The sequence below is a fragment of the Somniosus microcephalus genome, chromosome 24, assembly GCF_052327205.1.
Source record: "Somniosus microcephalus isolate GS21.2 chromosome 24, FLI_Smic_1.0, whole genome shotgun sequence".
In the NCBI taxonomy this organism is placed as follows: domain Eukaryota; kingdom Metazoa; phylum Chordata; class Chondrichthyes; order Squaliformes; family Somniosidae; genus Somniosus; species Somniosus microcephalus.
This window is the reverse complement of record NC_141010.1, coordinates 39,421,921-39,437,156: the sequence shown is the minus strand read 5'-3', so window position 1 is coordinate 39,437,156 and position 15,236 is coordinate 39,421,921.

The window sequence follows — 15,236 nt, the reverse complement described above, 5'->3', positions numbered from 1 at the left end:
CCCCTTGAGCCTGCTCCGCCATTCAATATCATGGCTGATCTGATCTTGGCCTCAACTCCACTTCCCTGCCCGCTCCCCATAACCCTTCACTCCTTTACCATTCAAAAATCTGTCTATCTCCACCTTAAATATATTCAATGACTCCGCCTCCACAGCTCTCTGGGGTAGAGAATTCCAAAGATTCACAACCCTCTGAGAGAAGAAATTCCTCCTCATTTCCGTTTTAAATGGGTGCCCCCTTATTCTGAAACTATGCCCCCTAGTTCTAGATTTCCCCACGAGGGGAATCATCCTCTCTGCATCTACCCTGTCAAGCCCCTTCAGAATCTTATATGTTTTAATAAGATTCCCTCTCATTCTTCTAAACTCCAATGAGTATAGGCCCAACCTGCTCAACCTTTCTTCATAAGACAACCCCTTCATCCCAGGAATCAACCTCGTGAACCTTCTCTGAACTGCCTCCAATGCAAGTATATCCTTCCTTAAATAAGGAGACCAAAACTGTACGCAGTACTCCAGGTGTGGTCTCACCAACGCCCTGTACAGTTGTAACAGGACTTCCTTACTTTTATACTCCATCCCCTTTGCAATAAAGGCCAACATTCCATTTGCCTTCCTAATTACTTGCTGTACCTGCATGCTAACTTTTTCTGATTCATGTACAAGGACCCCCAGATCCCTCTGTACTTCAGCATTTTGTAATCTCTCCCCATTTAAATAATAATTTGCTTTTTTATTTTTCCTACCAAAGTGGAGAACCTCGCATTTTCCCACATTATACTCCATCTGCCAGATTTTTGCCCACTCACTGAGCCTATCTATATCCCTTTGGAGATTCTTTGCATCCTCCACACAATTTGCTTTCCCACCTATCTTTGTATCATCAGCAAATTTGGTTACATTACACTCGGTCCCTTCATCCAAGTCATTAATATAGATTGTAAATAGTTGGTTGGGCATTTTGAGCTCTAAGTGGACTAAGAGTCATAGGGTCTTCGACAACTCAATCCTTTAGCTATGACGAAGGATTATACCCAAGATGCTAATCTATTTTATCTCTTTACAGATGAAGACTGACCTGCTGGCTCTGAGAGAGATATCAAAAACTAATTACACAACTTTAGAAACGTTTTTGATGTCCTTCTTGAGACCAAAAAAATACTAGGTTCAACTTTTGGCCTGTGGTGAGTGAACTGATCTTAAACAAAGACTGACAATTGCTGGAAGTACAGGCCAGTCTTCATCTGTAAAGAGAAAAAACATAGATTCGCATCTTGGGTTTCGCCTTTCATCACAGCTAAGGGATTGAGTTGTAAAAGACTGAGGACTCGTTGCCCATTAAGTTCTGGGGAGGGTGGGAGAGGGTAAGGGGGCAAGAGTTTGTCTTACAATGTTTAGCTGGCTGGGTGAATTAACTCGGAATTTCAGCGCGTCTCTCATTATTGATGAATTTTCACAATATTACAGCTAACGGAGGAATGCATTGAAGAATTGGTTGTAGCCCTACATTCAGGCTGCCCTTTATTCAACCCGATCCCATGTCTTCAGATGACGTTGCCAAGGAGCAGCACGTAGATGAGGAAGTGGTAGGGGCGGGGAGGATGGATAGTTGGGGGACAGCAAAGGTAACAGTGCGGGGGTGGGAATAAAGCCACTGCTGGAGATGCTGCTGCAATGGAGGAGAGGCGTTGGAAGAGATTGGTGTGGTCGACCATGTCGAAGAGTGCAGAGAGATCGAGGAGGAATAGTGCAACATGGTTACAGTCACAGAGGATCTTATTTGTGAGTTGGATTAGGGCTGTTTCATTGCTGTGGTCGGGGCGAAAATCTGCTTATGGAGATTGAGACATGCAGTTGTGGGAAAGATGGACATGAATTTGAGGCAATAATACACTTAAGGACTTTGGAGAGGAAAGGGTAGTTGGAGATGGGCTGTAGTTTAGGACAGAGGGGTCAAGGGTAGGTTTTTTGAGAAGGGATGGTTGATGACGATGGTTTTGAAAAGGGAGTACCTGAACAGAGGGACTGTTTACAATGTCAGCAAGCTGCAGATGTTCAGTGTCCAGGATCACACATGAATAATGGCCATTTGGTCAAGGTACCAGAGGATGCCCGCCGTTCCTTCAGGAGAAGAGAAAAGGAAAGGGGAGAAAATTGGTGAGGAAAAGTAAGGGGATACAGGCAGTTGCTTTATTTAGAGAGACGTTGTTGCTCTTTTAGTGGGATGAGTATTCTGACAGCTCTTGCAAACATTCAAAACGGTGTTCAACAGAGTCCAGGAAAAAATATATTCTGCTAAAAAACAAGAACAAGCTAAACACTAATGAGACACCATGGATGAATAAAGACACAAGGGAAAAATTGAGGGTAAGGAAAGAGGCGGACGCTAAGTACATGGACAGCAGGGGAGAGCATGATGAGGGAGAATACAAAGAGATTAGGCAAGAAGTCAAGAAACAATTAGGAAGGCAAAGGGGAACTATGACATTAAATTATCAAGGAACATAAAACAAAATAGCAAAATATTCTACAGGCACATAAATAAAAAAGGGAAAATCGGGATGGGAATAGGCTCACTAAGGGATGGATAGGATAAAATCACAGGCTGTCATAGCGAAATGGCAGAAGTATTAAATAATTACTTATTTATTCGCAAGCTTACATTTCGTTGTACTGCACTTGTGCACTAACAATGACAATAAAGTTGATTATTATTATTATTATTATTATTATTAATAATTACTTTGCTTCAGTATTTACCAGGGAGACAGATCAGTTGGACATGACATCAGAAGATGAGATTAGAAATGATAAAACCACAATAAAAATTAAAATAGGAGAAATATTAAATAAACTAATCAAACTCAAAGAGGATGAAACCCCTGTTCTGGACAGATTACATCAGCACATTTTAAAAGAATCTAGGGAAGAGATAACAGAGGCACTATTACACATATTTAATAATTAGTTGGAAAAAGGTGTAGTGCCAGAGGACTGATGGATAGCTAACATTATACTTATATTTAAGAAGGGAGATAGAACACGTCCAGGGAACTAAAGACCAGTCAGCTTAATGTCGGTGGTAGGAAAAATAATGGAATCCTTACTAAAGGAGAAAACCGAAAAACATCTAAAAATCAAAAATGTAATGATGAATAGTCAGCATGGATTTCAATAGGGAAAGTCTTGCTTGACCAACCTCATTGAATTCTTTGAAGAGATAACAGAGAGTAGACAAGGGTAATGTATATGATGTAATTTATCTAGATTTCCAAAAGGCCTTCGATAAGGTGCCACATAATAGACTAAAGAATGTCAGAGCATGCTGAGTCGGGCGACAAGTAGCAGAATGGATAGCTAGCTGGCTACAAGACAGAAAGCAGAGAGTAGGGATAAAAGGTAGCTATTCAGTGGCAGAAGGTGGGTCCCCAAAGGATTAGTGCTGGGACTGCTGTTGTTCACAATTTAATTTAACAATTTACACTTTGGAATCAAAAACACAGTTTCTAAATTTGTGGATGACACCAAATTTGGCGGGGGGGCGGGGGGGGGGGGCGTGTAGTCAATTATGAGGAGGACAGCAACAAATTACAAGACGACATTAATAAACTTGAAGAATGGGCATGTAATTGGCAAATTAATTCCAATACAGATAAATGTGAGGTATTACATTTTGTTAAGAAAAATAAGGAGGTCACATATTACTTGGAAAATAATAATCTAAATGGGGTAAAGGAGCAAAGGGATCTTGGAGTACAAATACACAAGTCACTGAAAGTAGTGACACAGGTTAATAAGGCCAGTAAAAAAAAGCAAACCAAGCACTAGGGTTTATTTCTAGAGGGATAGAATTGAAAATGATAGAAGTTATGCTAAACTGTGCAGTTCCGGTCACCAGATTATAAAAAGGATATAGAGACACTAGAGAGGCTGCAAAAAAGATTTACAAGGATGATACCAGAAATGCGAGGTTATACCTATCAGGAAAGGATGAACAGGCTGGGTCTCTCTTCTCTTGAAAAGAGAAGGCTGAGGGGTGACCTAATAGAGGTCTTTAAAATTATGAAAGGTTTTGATAAGAGTGGATACAGAGAGAATGTTTCCACTTGTGGGGAAGAGCAAATCTAGAGGCCATCAATATAAGATAGTCACCAAGAAATCCAATAGGGAATTCAGTACAAAATTCTTTATCCAGAGAGTGGTGAGAATGTGGAACTCGCTACCACAGGGAGTAGTTGAGGCGAATAGTATAGATGCATTTAAGGGAAGGCTAAATAAGCATATGAGGGAGAAGGGAATAGAGGGTTATGCTGATAGATTTAGATGAGGAAGGATGGGAGGAGGCTCGAGTGGAGCATAAATGCCGTCATGGACTGGTTGGGCCGAATGGCCTGTTTATGTGCTGTAGACTCTATGTAACTACAGCTACCTGCTGGGAGCACAAGATTGCGAATCATCCCTATGATCCATTACTCCCTCATTTCTGTTTACTTCATGTTATACATTTCTCATGTATATTTATGAAATATTTATTTATTCTTGATACACTGGATGTATTATTTATCTAATATCACAACAACAACAACTTGTATTTATATAACGCCTTTAATGTCCCAAGGCGCTGCACAGGTGTATTAAAAGACAAAAAATTTGACACCGAGCCACATAAGGATAAATTAGGGCAGGTGACTAAAAGCTTGGTCAAAGAGGTAGGTTTTAAGGTGGGTCTTAAAGGAGGAAAGAGAGGTAGTGAGGTGGAGAGGTTTAGGCAGGGAATTCCAGAGCTTAGGGCCTAGGCAACAGAAGGCACGGCCACCAAAGGTTGAGCGATTATAATCAGGGATGCTCAAGAGGGCAGAATTAGAGGAGCGCAGATATCTCGGGGTGTTGTGGAGCTGAAGGAGATTACAGAGATAGGGAGGAGCGAGGCCATGGAGGGATCTGAAAAGAAGGATGAGAATTTTGAAATCACAAGTCATAGACACCGTGAATTTCAATTTCAATTTTTTATTTGTCACATAACCAAATAAAACAAGTGAAATCCAGTCAGTGAAATGCTTTTTTCTTAACGAGCCAAGCGCACCAATCAGCAAAGGACACTTAGCTGCCTGGTACGCACGGAGCCCGCAAGGACGGCAGCCATCTCCATCGGCGCCTTCACAATAGGGTCCGCTCTCGCCTCGCTCCGCCTTTCCCGCACTCCTGCCCGACAATCTTCAGCCGCCGTGGTACCGACGTCCCGGGGCCTGCTTCTCCCTGGCTCTCCTTCCACCCGGTCTGACCTCCGAGCCTCCCGCGGTGTCCGACCTTCCAGGGCCTGCTTTTCCCGACCTCGGTACGCTGGCCGCATTCCCTCCTACCGGTTCGACCTCAGAGCCTCCCGACGAGGAGCTGCTGGCCGCCGTGCTACAGCGGGTCATCGTGGCCTCCATCGCTGCTTCTGCTGACTCACCGCCGACTCTTTCTTTCTAGAGGGTCTCTTTTTGCCTGAATACCATTCAATAAAGAACCAATGAAAAACCAAAGGTAGCATTGCCATGAAACCAAGATACAGCCAGTCATATAGCTCTGGTGAGTCCTCACATTTACCACAAATCTTCAGAGCATCTGTTCTTTCCCCTCTTGGGCATACCCCACAGTCTCCATATCGCAGCTGACTACCACTTAGGCTTTCTGTTATTTGCTTTCCACAGTATAATCCATGCAAGGAGACCAATACTATTATTTACTTATTTTCTCCCAAGAGAGGTTGACTCACTGTTTTCAAATCTCATTCAGCTTGGCTGGGTTTTTATTTTAACTTCCGAATTCCCTGGAAGTTAAAATAAAATCGAGAAGCAGGATAATGCTGGAGGAAGTGAGTCAGAAAATCTTGGAAGAATTTACACACACACACCCCACAGGGAAAGGGAAAACCAGAGGCTTAATGATAGTGAAACTCACAATGAGGAGCTAAGATGAGTTAGTTAGCTAACGTACTGGTCACATGGTATTTGTATGTTGGAGGGGGACAGGAATGGAGCTCCACTGTAATGCTACCCATACTTCTGTTTAGGTTCATGTGTGGAACAATAGTCACTTGGATGAGCTATCGGAGCGCTGCCAATACCCCAGCAAGGGTTAGGGGTAGGATTTTCAACCCATTTAGTGCTGGAAAAATGGTCACTAGGCTCCAAATTTTGTGTGGAGATTTCTCGCGCCCAAGTGCAGCCTACGCCATTTTGAGTCGGACGCATTTTAGTTGCTCAGGGCGCCAGCCCGAAACTGGCAGATGCCTGATACATATATGTAAATGAGGGTCATGCGCCGGTTTCAGGACCCTACTGCCATTGTCAGCTTCCTCAACGCTGGATTCACCCATTCTAAAACCCGGCCACAAATTCCTGGCCGGGAAGAGTCTGGAGGGACGCCGTACCAGTACTATGTAAAGGGATCCTCAGCTGCAATTAGATAAGTACTTGGTTAGCCATTTTAGACTGCTGCTGGCTCTTGTGCCTACTTCAGGCTGTGTTGGCTGCTGTAGCTGACTATACAATTTGTGGCAAGTTTTTTTTTTGGAGCCGGGAGACAGTTTCTGTGCGGGGGCTTCTGCACAAACTTCCTCTGGCTACATGGGTGTTGTTGCTTGGTCTGCCATTATGACTGGAGGACCAGCAGCAGCGAGCAAGAGTGGAGAGACCTGCAGCTGCGCCGCCAGTTAAGCGAGGAGCACTGTGTCTGGTGGCTACGCTTCACCAGGGAGGCTGCGACAGAACTATGCCATCTATTGCAGCATGACCTTCCGCCCAGCATCAGGTCGCACACTCCATTGCCTGTGGCTCCAAAGGTGACTGTGGCCCTAAATTTCACAAGGTCACTCCAAGCTGCAACAGGTGACGTGAAGAACATAAGGCAATTTGCGATGCATGCCTGCATCAAGCGGGTCACTGATGTACTCTCCGCAAAGCAAATGAGTTCATCTCCTTCCCTATAAAGAAAAGACTTGCATTTATATAGTGCCTTTTACGACCACCGGACGTCTCAAAGTGCTTTACAGCCAATGAAGTACTTTTGGAGTGTAGTCACTGTTGTAATGTGGGAAACGCAGCAGCAAATTTGCTCACAGTAAGCTCCCACAAACAGCAATATGATAATGACCAGATAATTTTTTTTTTTGTTATGTTAGCTGAGGGATAAATATTGGCCAGGACACCGGGGACAACGCCCCTGCTCTTCTTCGAAATAGTGCCGTGGGATCTTTTACATCCACCTGAGAGAGCAGACGGGGCCTCGGTTTAACATCTCATCCGAAAGACGGCACCTCCAACAGTGCAGCACTCCCTCAGCACTGCACTGGAGTGTCAGCCTAGATTTATGTGCTCAAGTCCCTGGAGTGGGACTTGAACCCACAACCTTCTGACTCAGAGGCAGCAAAGCAGGAAGGCAGGGCTCTGCGTTTGTCCAGGATCGTAGACTTCCCCCAGGTGTAGGACATTAATGACTGCACCCACATAGCCTTGTGTGCTCCATATCAAGACCCTGGAGTATATCTGAAGAGGAAGGCCTTTCACTCATGGAGCACGCAGCTGCTGTGCAACTAAAGGCAGCGCATTCATGCTCGTCAGCACTCGGTTTCCTGCCAGTTGTCTTGATGCTTTCATCTTGCGCCAGTCCTCAGTTCTTCCCTCTTTTCCACCCAGGCTGGCTGTTTGGGCACAAGGGGTATCGCCTGAACACATGGCTCATGACACCCGTCAGGAACCCGCGCAAAGACGCAGAGGAGTAACACAATCAGAGCCACAACTCTACCAGGGCTCTGATTGAGCAGACCATCAGCATCCTGAAACAGAGGTTCCACTGCAAAGATCGGTCTGGAGGCATGGTGCAATGTAGCAATGAAAGAGCCTCCAAATTCGCTGTAGTCTGCTGCACGCTCCGTAACTTTACCCTGCAAAGAGAGCAACCCTTGGAGCCACCTGTGGAGGAAGAGGCAGAGGTGTCACAGCAAGAAGAACAGCAGGACACCTAGGATGCGAGGAGGATCAAGGGCCACCTATCCTGCCGGGTGACAGAGCTGTACCCCAGCAGATCATTAAGGAATACTTTGGCTGAATCATAAGAACATAAGAAGTAGGAGCAGGAGTGGCCATACGGCCCCTCGGGCCTGCTCCGCCATTCAATAGGATCATGGCTCATCCGAACTTAGACTCACGTCCACTTCCCTGCCCGCTCCCCATAACCCTTAATTCCCTTATCAGCTAGGAAACTGTCTATCTCCGTTTTAAATTTATTTAATGTCGCAGCTTCCACAGCTCTCTGAGGTAGCAAATTCCATAGATTTACTACCCTCTGAGTGAAGAAGTTTCTCCTCATCTCAGTTTTGAAACGGCAGCCCCTTATTCTAAGATTATGCCCCCTAGTTCTAGTCTCACCCATCAGTGGAAACATCCTCCCCGCATCCACCCGATCAAGCCCCCTCACAATCTTATCTGTTTCGATAAGATCGCCTCTCATTCTTCTGAATTCCAATGAGTAGAGTTCCAACCTACTCAACCTTTCCTCATAAGTCAACCCCCTCATCTCCGGAATCAACCGAGTGAACCTTCTCTGAACTGCCTCGAGAGCAAGTATATCTTTTCTTAAATATGGAAACCAAAACTGTACGCAGTATTCCAGGTGTGGCCTCACCAGTACCCTGTACAACTGAAGCAAGACTTCCCTGCTTTTATACTCCATCCCCCTTGCAATAAAAGCCAAGATTCCATTGGCCTTCCTGATCACCTGCTGTACCTGCATACTAACCTTCTGTGTTTCATGCACCAGGACCCCCAGATCCCTTTCTACTGTAGCACTTTGCAGTTTCTTTCCATTTAGATAATAACTTGCTCTTTGATTTTTTCTGCCAAAGTGCATAACCTCACACTTTCCAACATTATATTCCATCTGCCAAATTTCTGCCCACTCACTTAGCCTGTCTATGTCCTTTTGCAGGTTTTTTATGTCCTCCTCACTCACTGCTTTCCCTCCCATCTTTGTATCATCGGCAAACTTGGATACGTTGCACTTGGTCCCCTCTTCCAAATCGTTAATATAGATTGTAAAGAGTTGGGGTCCCAGCACTGACCCCTGCGGAACACCACTAGTTACTGATTGCCAACCCGAGAATGAACCATTTATCCCAACTCTCTGTTTTCTGTTAGATAGCCAATCTTCCAGCCATGCCAGTATATTACCCCCAATCCCGTGATTTTTTATCTTGTGCAGTAATCTTTTGTGTGGCACCTTGTCAAATGCCTTTTGGAAGTCCAAATACACTACATCCACTGGTTCCCCTTTATCCACCCTGTTTGTTACGTCCTCAAAGAATTCGAGCAAATTTGTCAAACATGACTTCCCCTTCATAAAACCATGCTGACTCTGTCCGATTAAATTATGCTTATCCAAATGTCCTGTTACTGCTTCCTTAATAATGGACTCCAACATTTTACCAACCACAGATGTTAGGCTAACTGGTCTATAGTTTCCAGCCTTTTGTCTACCTCCCTTTTTAAATAAGGGCGTTGTATTAGCAGTTTTCCAATCTGCTGGGACCTTTCCTGAATCCAGGGAGTTTTGGAAAATTACCACCAATGCATCCGCAATCCCTACCGCTACTTCTCTCAAGACCCTAGGATGTAAGCCATCAGGTCCAGGGGATTTATCCGCCTTAAGTCCCATTATCTTACCGAGTACCATCTCCTTAGTGATTTTAATCCCCCCCTATAGCCCCCTGTTTGTCCAGTGTTGGGATATTTTTAGTGTCCTCTACTGTAAAGACTGATACAAAATATTTGTTCAGCGTATTTGCCATCTCCATGTTCCCCACTACTAATTTCCTGGGCTCGTCCTCTAAGGGACCAACATTCACTTTAGCCACCCTTTTTCTTTTTACATAACTGTAGAAACTCTTGCTATCTGTTTTTATATTTTTTGCTAGTTTACTTTCATAATCTATCTTCCCTTTCTTAATCAATCTTTTAGTTATTCTTTGCTGGCTTTTAAATGCTTCCCAATCTTCTATCCTCCCACTAGATTTGGCTACTTTATATGCCCTTGTTTTCAGTCGGATACTATCCTTTATTACTTTACTTAGCCACGGATGGCTGTCTTTTCTTTTACGCCCCTTTTTCCTCAGTGGAATATATTTTTCTTGAAAGTTGTGAAATATCTTCTTGAATGTACACCACTACTCCTGTACCATCTTACACCTTAATCTATTTTCCCAGTCCACTTTAGTCAACTCTGCTCTCATACCTTCATAGTCTCCTTTATTTAAGCTTAGTACGCTGGTTTGCGATCCAACTCTCTCACCCTCCAACTGAATTTGGAATTCAACCATGTTATGGTCACTCATTCCAAGGGGATCCTTTACTAGGACATTTTTTATTAATCCTGTCATGCCTCCTACCATCACACCCAGTCCTTCCACTCTACAGATAAATGCCCTCAACCTAAACACCAGCACGGGCATTCCTATCACATCCCCTGGTCTGGTCAACAAACATTAATTCAAAGAAACTAGAGAGTTAGTGTGTGACCTGCAGAAGGGTTATGAAGATGTTTGTGTCAGGGTAGCATAGTTTGGATGGTGCATGAAAGAAGCCACAGGCGTGGGGAGGTGAGGGGAGTGATTGTGAAGACAGTGGAAGGTGCAGAGTGTGCGAATAGCAGCAGAAGGAGGTTCAGTGAAGTGTGGTACTGTGATTGGAGGACAGTGAGGGGCAGCAGGGCAGGGAAGGCTCGCGAGTGCTGAGGTGACAGATGATCTAGGATTGAGCAGATTGTAAGAGAGATGTGAGTAGGAGTCTTAGTTTAGCAGTTCTGGTCAAATCATTGTGTTGTTTGGGCATTGCTGCCAGGTTCTTGGTGCTCCAAGTATTCACCTGCTCAGCCACCTCTGCCCACTGTTGCCAGGCTATTTGATTTGGCACCCTTTTCTTGGCTGGAAACAGGACCTCCTTCCTCCTGCTGACCCCCTCGACAAGGACTTCATAGAATCAAAGACTAGTCCAGCACAGAAGGAGGCCATTCGGTCCATCGAGTCTGTGCCGGCTCTTTCGAAGGACCATCCTGTTAGTCCCACTCCCCCGCTCTTTCCCCATAATCCCTGCAATTGTTTCTCCTTCAAGTATTTAGCCAATTGCCTTTTGAAGGCTACTCTTGAATCTTTATCCACCATCCTATCAGGCAGTGCATTCCAAATCCGAACCACTTGCTGTGTAAAAAAGTTTTTCCTCATGCTGCTTCTGGTTTTTTTTGCCAATCACCTTAAATCTGTGCCCTCTGGTTACTGACCCTTCAGCCACTGGAAACAGTTTCTTTTTAATTTACTCTGTCTAAATCCTTCATGACTTTTATGGCATTGTCTGAAATGGAAGGGCCCTCACATTGGCTGTCTGCTTCAATTTTGGAGTCTCAAGCATGCAGCACAGGCCTTTAAGAGGTGAAGGCTGCCTTTAAATAGCTTCACTCCCGCCTAAATTCCCTCCCCATCTTCCCCAATGGTTGAGCTGCCAAAAGCCAGTGCGAGAAGAGCCGAAAGCTCGCCCATCATGCGGACATGAGCCATTGAACCCAACAATGGTTCTTAAGATCATAAGATTTAGGAGCAGGAGAAGGCCATTTGGCCCCTTCGAGCCTGCTCTGCCATTCAATAAGATCATGGCTGATCTTCCACCTCAACTCCACTTTCCTGCCCAATCTCCATATCCCTTGATTCTCCTAGAGTCCCAAAAATCAAAGTAAATCACTGCGCACAACCAGGTGAGGAATGTCAATGAAATTAAAAATGTTACATTCCTTCCAACACCTGATCTCATTTTCTACCCCGGTTATGTGTGTCTGGTCAGCTTTGCCTCTGACTCCTGAGTGGTTCGAATCGCTCCCACTCCCTTGGTTCTAGACTTTGGACTTATTTGGGGGTTGTAATGAAATTGCAACAGACAACTGAGTTGGTGAAAAGAACTTGGATTTTTATTTGAGACTGGAAAATATACACAACACAATAATCTTATCACTTTAAAAGGGGGAACACTTCAGAATATACAAGGGAGAAGGACAATAGACAAAATACTTCACCCCTCCTAATCCCACTACACTAACTAGGTTGGATTCCAGAGGACATGGGAAATGCTCACCAAACGACTTTCTTGACAGTTGTAGAGGTTCACGATTTCGGGGTTCTCCTAGGTCTGGCGGTTGGGGCCTGCCGTACCCCGGACGTGGTAGAAGACTTCACCTGCGTTGGGTTTTCAGTCTTCGCGTGTCCGCTGATGCGGTCGGGTGCGTATTTGGATCTATCGGGTAAGTACCCAATTTCCTTTGGTTAGGTATAGGGTTTCGAGTCTTTTTCATCAAATCTTACCCAGGGGTAAGTCAGGATAGCTTGTAGAGTGGAAACAAACTTGCAAATCTTCGGTTTCTTCCAGGTTGGTGTCTTGTTGGTCGCGGTGGCCCAATATTACCTCATTGTTGGTAATATTGTTAGTTGTTGGTTTCTTGGGGCCCTTGGTTGCCGCGATTCCTTTCTCCTTCTGTTCCGTTCTCCTTTCCTCAATCTCCGATTCTCCGACTGTGTGTGTGGTGATGATGATGATGAGTACCCGTGTTAACTGAAAAAGCAGGCCTCAATTATACCGTTTGAGGCCTTGCTTATCTGCCCGCCAAATCTTCTCTGGCCCATTGTTAATTTTGGCGGGCTCGTTAACTTTAATAGTTTTAAAATTCTTTAACGAGTTCCCATCTGGTCCCATCTACTTTTAATTGACTTAAGTTGGTGTAAACTAGTTTCGAGATGGTTCGTTGAAACTTAAATTAGTGTTTAATGGCTGTTTAAACTTTGGTCCGATTAGTGAGTTTTGTCTTTTCCTGCTGGGGTCAGGGTCCCTTTTGTTGATCAGTGGCATGTACTGCATTATGCATATTCTTGATGGCTCTGTAATTTTGGCGGGAACTGTCCTTCCGTAGGCCTATTGTCATTTATGTGGAATGACTGAGACAGTCCAGAACATTCCCAGACAGTATGGCCTATGCCAATACTCAAACTGTTTGTTTTACAGAGGCTCATCCCAACCCCTTTGTTGCAGCCTTCCACAGGCCTGGACATGTTCTTTTTAAAATAACCAAAATCCTGGGGTTTTAACTTTAAGCCCCTTTTTGGCCCAATATTCTTTAAAACAGTCCAAAATCTCTTCTTTTCTTGGTTTGAGGGAATCTGTAGGATTTTGCGAACCTTACAAACTCCTGAATACTGTCCAGTGACTCCTGCTGGAAAGTGTGTATCGACGTCTGTGAAAATCAAATGGGATTCAACAGTGATCCCCTCTGGATAAATAACGTGGCATTCACTGACCAAGTGCCAACCATAGTAATACCTAGTGTTATAAATCTCATCATCATAAACTACTCATGAGATAACACTGGACGGCCAGCTGGTGGCGCCGTCCAAGGAGTATAAATACTCGGGCGTGGGCCCAGCTTGCTCAGGGACATTTTGTAAGACAGGAACTAGTGAAGTACAACTAGACCTCCATGTTCTGAAACAAGTTGATTAAAGCTTTGCTTTATACTCAAACCAAGTGCGTAGTGAGTTTTATTACGTCACCTAGTCCCTGCTAAAATAATTCCTTTAATCATAATTTAATTCTTTTTTAAATGGCGTATTGCCTCGGTAACATATGCACTTGTACATTTCTGTTTATGCAACTTATTACAATTAAATGTGCTATGTGAGGCTGCGGAATGCAGTACTGAAGCAGAGACCATGTCAACATTTAAGAATCGGTTAGATAACTGGTTGTAGCAAAGGGGGACTAAAGGGATAGGGGAACAGAGCAGGTAAATATGATTAGGATTACTGATCTCATGGAGGTTAAACACAGACACGTTGGGTCAAATGGCCTGTTTCCATATTGTAATTTCTATATAACTGTTCCCAACAACTCACCACCTTTGCACTGTGATGTCTGTATTAACAACATACATGGCACAATATGACAGCTCAACTGTCCATGTGCCTGAAAAATTGATTCCCCTCCCCACACCCCTCAAATAAAATACACGCTACGCAGAAATAGAAATAGGTTTGACAGCACGACTGCATTCTGAATGCTGTTTCCATGTTCGCGCCTCTTGCCCACATCATCCAGTGGGTGCTGTGGTTGCCTTGCCCACTTCAGGGCCTTCGGCAATGATGGGACAGGGCATTCCTTCCTCAGTTAAACCACAATTGCATAATATCTGGAAAGACCGTCTGTCATCCAGTGACTCAGTCCAGTTTATAACAGACTGTACATCCCATGCTACCACGAGGATTACATAAACAAATAAAACAGAAATTCCCCAGAATTGTAGTTTTCCCTGTTTTTGTTGTTGTGGGGGAGGGAAATGCCTGGGGCCTGGCTTTCGTTTTCACCATAAGGGCCTCAAGTCCACTTGGGGAAAAAAAAACTGAAGTTAATATATATATTTTAAATGAGACTATTGTACCTTAATTCCTCCAGAGATTCCTTGTAAAAAAAAAGTTTATTTTTACATAGTCAAACGAATATAACCCCATATAACCAAACCATCCCAAATGCATCCAGATCAGTTTGGTTGGCACAGTAATGAGCCAATTTACTGTTCGTTACCTCTTACGTGGGGAACAGGTCAAGCTACAGTCCACCCACACCTCCCAGTCACAAATGTCAGACCCAGTGGGTTCATGGACCTGAACTGTATATTAGAAAAAAAAATTTGTTTCTTTTTAAAGGCAATTGCTATTTTTAAGAACGCATTCACAGTCAATGTGGCAAAGTATACTTGGGATGTAGACGACCCTGGAAATTGATTCCAGGGGGTGGCGGTGATGTTATTGTGCATTGCCCACTGCGTTCTTGTCCAGTGAGTTCTGGTTGTATCACCTGGGCTTTGACGTGTATCTTATTCAGGTGGAGCTCCATGTGACCAGATGCTCAGTGCATGATCTAGTGTGTGCTGACCAAATGCTGGCAGTGAGCCAGAAATTGGGGATCTTGATTTACAGAAAGATAATTCTGATTCTGCCTCAGAGATAACATGACTTTCTAGACTGCGCTATCGTCCAGCATGTGTCAGCCTTGGCTCAGTTGGTAGCACACTTGTCTCTGAGTCAGAAGGTTGTAGGTTCAAGTCCCACTCCAGAGACTTAAGCACAAAATCTAGGCTGACACTTCCAGTGCAGCACTGTGAGAGGTGCC